Source organism: Pinus tabuliformis, chromosome 5_1 (genome assembly GCF_031772625.1).
Source record: "Pinus tabuliformis cultivar Carrire ecotype Pingquan chromosome 5_1, CPIR1, whole genome shotgun sequence".
Taxonomy (NCBI): domain Eukaryota; kingdom Viridiplantae; phylum Streptophyta; class Pinopsida; order Pinales; family Pinaceae; genus Pinus; species Pinus tabuliformis.
This window is the reverse complement of record NC_142305.1, coordinates 660,135,126-660,140,682: the sequence shown is the minus strand read 5'-3', so window position 1 is coordinate 660,140,682 and position 5,557 is coordinate 660,135,126. Positions and strand designations below refer to the sequence as shown.

Genomic DNA, 5,557 nt, shown 5'->3' with positions numbered 1-5,557 from the left:
CACAGTCCGCCTTGATATCATTCAGTATCCAGCAACAAGGCTTTGACCTGCTCGGCTGTAACATCGCCCCATATGGATTGCTCTTGACTTGTGTAAAACAACAGAGTCAGAGCGTTAGCTAGTAAAGTGTAATCCAAAATCAATTGAAATATTTCGTTACCTCAGCTTGATATACATCTAGTGCAAATCCATTGAGGCAGCTTGTAGCTTCTTTATTAGGCGCAAGACGAAGTACATCCAGAACCCTGATTGTGGATAGAAGTAACCCGGGCTTCTACAACACAACATGTCCTCACGTCCACCTGCGTTTCTAACACAGAGGCTATCAGAAGCGATTCTCTTCGTCAGCGATTACATTCATACCTAAAAGAGATTACAAGAAATCCAAAAACGAGACATGATCACACAAAACCATTGAAACTTGTGTACAGAAGGAGATTGAATGGGACATGTGACATTTCACTGTGATAAACAAAAGAGGATCCATAAAATTTTGGCAAAAGGAAGTAGAGAAACATGAATTCGTTAGAAACTTATGATTTTTCATTGAGAGAGATGATAATAGACTCATCAAAGCTTGAAAACAAAGAAAAAGTTCAGTTACAACGGTGAGATTTCAGTGTGGAAAACAAAAACATAGATATTCAATGAAGGTAGCGAAAACCCTTTCCAAACTAATGAATGTGGAACAATTTTGAAGGTTTTATTGTTATCCTACCTTACGCCTCTTGTATGTGCCAATAAATGAAAACCTCGCTGAGAAGCTACAAAGTTGAAGCAAGAATTTTGCCTCAGATGGGTGAATATCGGCCTTGAATGATAGGAGAAATGCATCCTTTCCATTCGGATTTTCTTCACTTTCACAGATATTTGCACAGGAATATCCCATACCCCAAAGACATTCTGCATATAACATTCCTGGAGAGGAGTTGGAGGGCGGATTTATAGTTCTAGATCAGAAAGACGATCATAGGCAGCTGTATGTCACTTAATACAAAAAGGCTTTATGGTAGATGTGGTGTCTAATTGCTCTCATTTTTGTAATTATCTGATGTATTTTGGTATTTTCTGTTCAACTTGCCGACCCCAAGTGCACCGCCTCGAGGACTGTACATGTCACATGATGCCATTACAAGCCTTATGTGCCACTTATTGCTAATTATTTTTTGTTTTCACTCGACGGAATTAGCGGTAGTGTTTGCTTGGCTATCTTTAATTCTGGACTAAGCAACAAACTTCGTTAAGAAATTCGCGGTAGTCGGAGTACAAGGACTTCAACTTGAAGAACATAGACACGAGCTCGAAATTATAGAGAAACAAAGGCAAATATACTGTATTTTATTTATATGCTGAAACAGCACCCCTTTATGGCTATCTTTTTGCCTTTTCTTTGTTTTGATATTGTTTTCAACCTATCTTATGTCAAACATGACTCAGTACATTTTAGATGCCCAGTGTCAAAGACATGGCGTGTAAGCTCGGCATCACAAGTAAAACATCTGGTATTTTCGCCCGCATTACCGATACTTCAGAAGCAGAATCTATCTCTCAACCAATTGAACATATGAGAACCAACGACTAAAATGTAAAGATACGGCCACAATAAAGTGTAAACTATTTACACAACCTGTCCACCATTAAAGCCATGACAGAGTAAAAAAATTAGCGTCAGTCCAAATTTTGACGATCCACAATTCCCTAGATCGTGACATTGTAAGAAATTAGCGTCAATCCAAATAGTCATGAACCAAATTCCTTAGAGCATGTAACAAGCTAACAACTCAGGCATAGACAAAATTAATAATAGACAAAATTAAACAGTTTTGTCGATGCATAATTTGGATTATGTTTTAGTGGGTATAGATCGGGATTTCTCTGACAGGGCAGTAGATTCATGTTCGTCATTAAACGATGCTAATATGCAAGCGACAGCCAATTTGTCTCAACCCTTCTATCACACAAAAATGTGCCATGCTTCTCGCTACGTGTGCGCGCTAACAGCCTCCAAATACCTCAAAATAACAGCCTCAAAATGGAAAAAAATAAAATAAAATAAAATAAATAAATAAATACCTTCCCAATCAGCCATTAAATCTCAACAGAATCCTTGGATACCTGAATTTGAATATGCAGCCATTCTAACTTCAGACTGTTGAAATATTAATTTCAACTTGCCGTGCTGCACTTAATTCACAAAACCACCTGACCATATCGGACCGCTTTTCACGAAAAGTGGTTTTCCTCCAAACGCACCCGATGCAATCACTTTTTGACGCCGGTCCATTGTACTTTTCCAAAAACCACTCTTCATCAGGACGTAAAGTTCGGTAGAAAAGGCCCGTCCGATATTGTTCCGAACCGTTTGATTAGAAGGAAGGCTGACTGTGAGAAAAGGCCTGTCCCATATTGTTGGTTGATCGCCGGTAAAATATAAATGAAATTAAATGGGTTGCTAAAGTATTAGTAAAAAGTTTTTAATTTTAATGTTTTTTATTTTTTACAGAGGTATGGGCATAGTAAAAATAGTAAAAAAAACGCATTTACGTGTTAAGGTTTTTTTTTTTTTGTTGTTAGTTGACTTTGTATGGTAATGCAAGGGAAAAATGCACAGCAGTGCGAAACAAACAAACACAGAAGAACAAGGGGGGCAGCGTGGTAATTTTTGTGTGGAGCTCATGCATTGAAATGCATAGCGATGAAATGTAATATGTGCAGTAGCGCAAGAAGAAGTTTTTTTTGGAGATTGAAATATAATGTGAAGAATGGATATGTAAGAGAATTTATTTTTATTTACAGCAGTAAATGTAAATGAAAATTTACACACAGAAGTGTAAGTCTTTTCATAAAGAGACAGAGCAATTTTCTTGAAATGTTTTTTTCTTGGTGAATCCCTCTCAGAGAAAGAAGATGAATTTTGTAAAGAATGGATATGTAAGAGAATTTATTTTTATTTACAGCAGTAAATGTAAATGAAAATTTACACACAGAAGTGTAAGTCTTTTCATAAAGAGACAGAGCAATTTTCTTGAAATGTTTTTTTCTTGGTGAATCGCTCTCAGAGAAAGAAGATGAATTTTGTATCAGGCATTTTATTTTAATGAATACAAAGCTTTTGTGGGTGTATGTAATACTCTGTTCTCAGAAATCAGTTATAGCTCCCCGTGTTAAGACCCTGGAGAAAAACAGAGCATTGTCTCTCTGTTGAGTTAATTTGTTTTTGGAATTTTACCAGAAAAATTGCCAACAGCAGGCTCTTTGAAGGTGTCAAAGAAGCTGAAGGAAAAAGTTTTTTTTTGCTGCAACAACTTCTCCAGCAGAGTGAAGTCTCAGGCAAAAGGATCCAGGTATTTCTCAAAGTAGTTTTCTGTGTTACTGTTGAAGACAGACACTCAGTTATTTGAAATATAGTCAAGCATTTGAAGTATAGTTTAGAGAGCTAGAATGGCTGGCACCAGCACCAACACTAGTATGGGTATTTTTAATACTCAGCTCCCACAGTTTAATGAGAAAAACTATGATTATTGGGCAATAACCATGAGATCCCTGTTTGCTTCTAAAGATCTATGGGAATTAGTTGAAGATGGATTTGAAGAGCCAACAGATGAAAATGAGTTTAATAGGTTAACTCAGGCAGGGAAAGATCTACTGAAGAGCAATAGGAAGAAGGATTCAAAAGCCCTTGTATTTTTGTTTCAAGCAGTGGACCAGAGTGTGTTTCCAAGGATAGCAGCAGCTAAGACATCCAAAGAAGCATGGAAAACCCTCAAGACAGCCTATCAAGGCATAGAGAAAGTGAAGACAACAAAACTACAATTGTTGAGAGATTTTGAGAATCTGTGCATGAAGGAGTCAGATAATATTGACTCATTCTTCACACATGTGATTGGTCTGGTCACACAAATAAGGACTCATGGAGAAGTTCTTGAAGAAAGGAGGATTGTGGAGAAAATATTGAGGGTCTTACCCTCAAAGTTTGATGTGATTGTCACCACTGTTAAACACACATGGACAGCAAAGACAATATGAAAGATAAAACATGCAATACATTCTTTTATTAACATGAGATATACATTTATAGTACAATACGTGACTCTTGGGTTTCAGATCCCAAGGTCTCTTGGACTGCTTTGGTCTATTCGGCTTCCACACTAACCCATTTAGGATTAGGTGTCCAACATTCCCCCCCTTAATCCGAAGGGTTATGTATGAGTCCAAGAAGAGAGCTATAATACAAAATGTGCAAAAAATGCATGGCAGCACTAGGCTGAATGTGCTCTATGAAATGTTGGTATAAAGGGCAGTGGTTTAAGGATGACCACCAACACTGGAACGCTTAGTGCAGTTCCCGGAACTCTTCCAAAACTGGCAAGAAACTGAAGTTTTCTGCTAGAGGAAGTGATCCTATTGTCTTAAAGAGGGAAACCTTCAACCATAAAAGGGAGGTCTCACCCTGCATAAAAGGTAAAACTTCAACCTGAAAAGGGAAGTCTCAACCTGTGATGGTTTAAGGATGACTAACAACTCTGGAATGCTTAATGCAATTCCTGGAACTCTTCCAAAGCTGGCAAGAAGCTGGAGTCTTCTGCTAGAGGAAGTGTTCTCAATTGTGTTCCTAGAATGCTTTCGAAACTGGCAAGAAGTTGAAGTCTTCTGCTAGAGGAAGTGTCCCAGATTGCCAACTGAAGGCATGTTGAGGGGCATCTTTGTCTCTGGCTACAACTCTGAAATTGTGTGGCAGGTTGTGGCTCAGGCTCGCTTGATGTGACTTTGAAGCTTGTAGATGACCATCATTTCCCCCCCTGTCAGATACAAGGTGAGAAGATGGAGAAAACTCAACTGCAAGACTGTTCAATATTCTGGAACAAGTTCTGACATGTGTTTGGAATATCTTCTTGGCTGTTGATGCCCATTGCCAAGAAGTGATCCATCCAAGATGAATCTTTGTTCTTGCAGGACGTTTGTTTCTGAAGCATCTGTGTGAAGAATGACTGGTTTTATGACAGTGCTTACATGGATGAAGATCAAAACAATGATCTTTCAAATGGCCAACTCAGTCACAGTGTTGGCATTTTATGATCTGTTGTTGTTGTTGTTGCTGTGGAAGAGGGGCAGAATCTGGAACAGCTGGAGGTGAACTGTCATGAGGAGCAAGTGAACTGTCATGAATAAATCCAGCACTTTGAAACTGAATGGGCTTGGCATAGTCTGGAATATGAAAGGACAAGTCCTTGTCATATCCAAGACCAGTTCTGTGCTTGTTGTGGACAAGTTGTTCCCAAGGTCTGATGATGGGCTTGGGAAGTGCAGACTGAGTTTCTGCATCTGCATGTACAATTGTTGCTTTATTAGGCACTGGATCTGAATGAACTTTAACAATATTGTCTTGCTGTTTATGGGAGTCTGTTTCATTATTCTGAACAGAAACAGGTTCAGAGTGATGACTCCTCTGTTTTAATTCTTCTTGTTGTAGCTGAGATTCAAGCTGCAAAAATTCAATGGTTTCTTGTGCAAGTTGTAAAGATGTTTGAATATCCTTGAGAGTGTTTTTGTTGACTTC

The 5,557-nt window shown here is 38.4% G+C and overlaps 1 long non-coding RNA gene across 1 annotated transcript; it reads right to left on the bottom strand.

Moving 5' to 3' along the window:
• Positions 1-201: 201 nt before the first annotated feature.
• LOC149166720 (uncharacterized) lies at positions 202-948 on the bottom strand. The gene is made up of 2 exons (XR_016260466.1): positions 719-948; positions 202-302 (listed from the first exon to the last, which is right to left on the bottom strand). It is a non-coding gene; the product is annotated as an uncharacterized LOC149166720 (long non-coding RNA).
• Between the last annotated feature and the right edge of the window lie 4,609 nt (positions 949-5,557).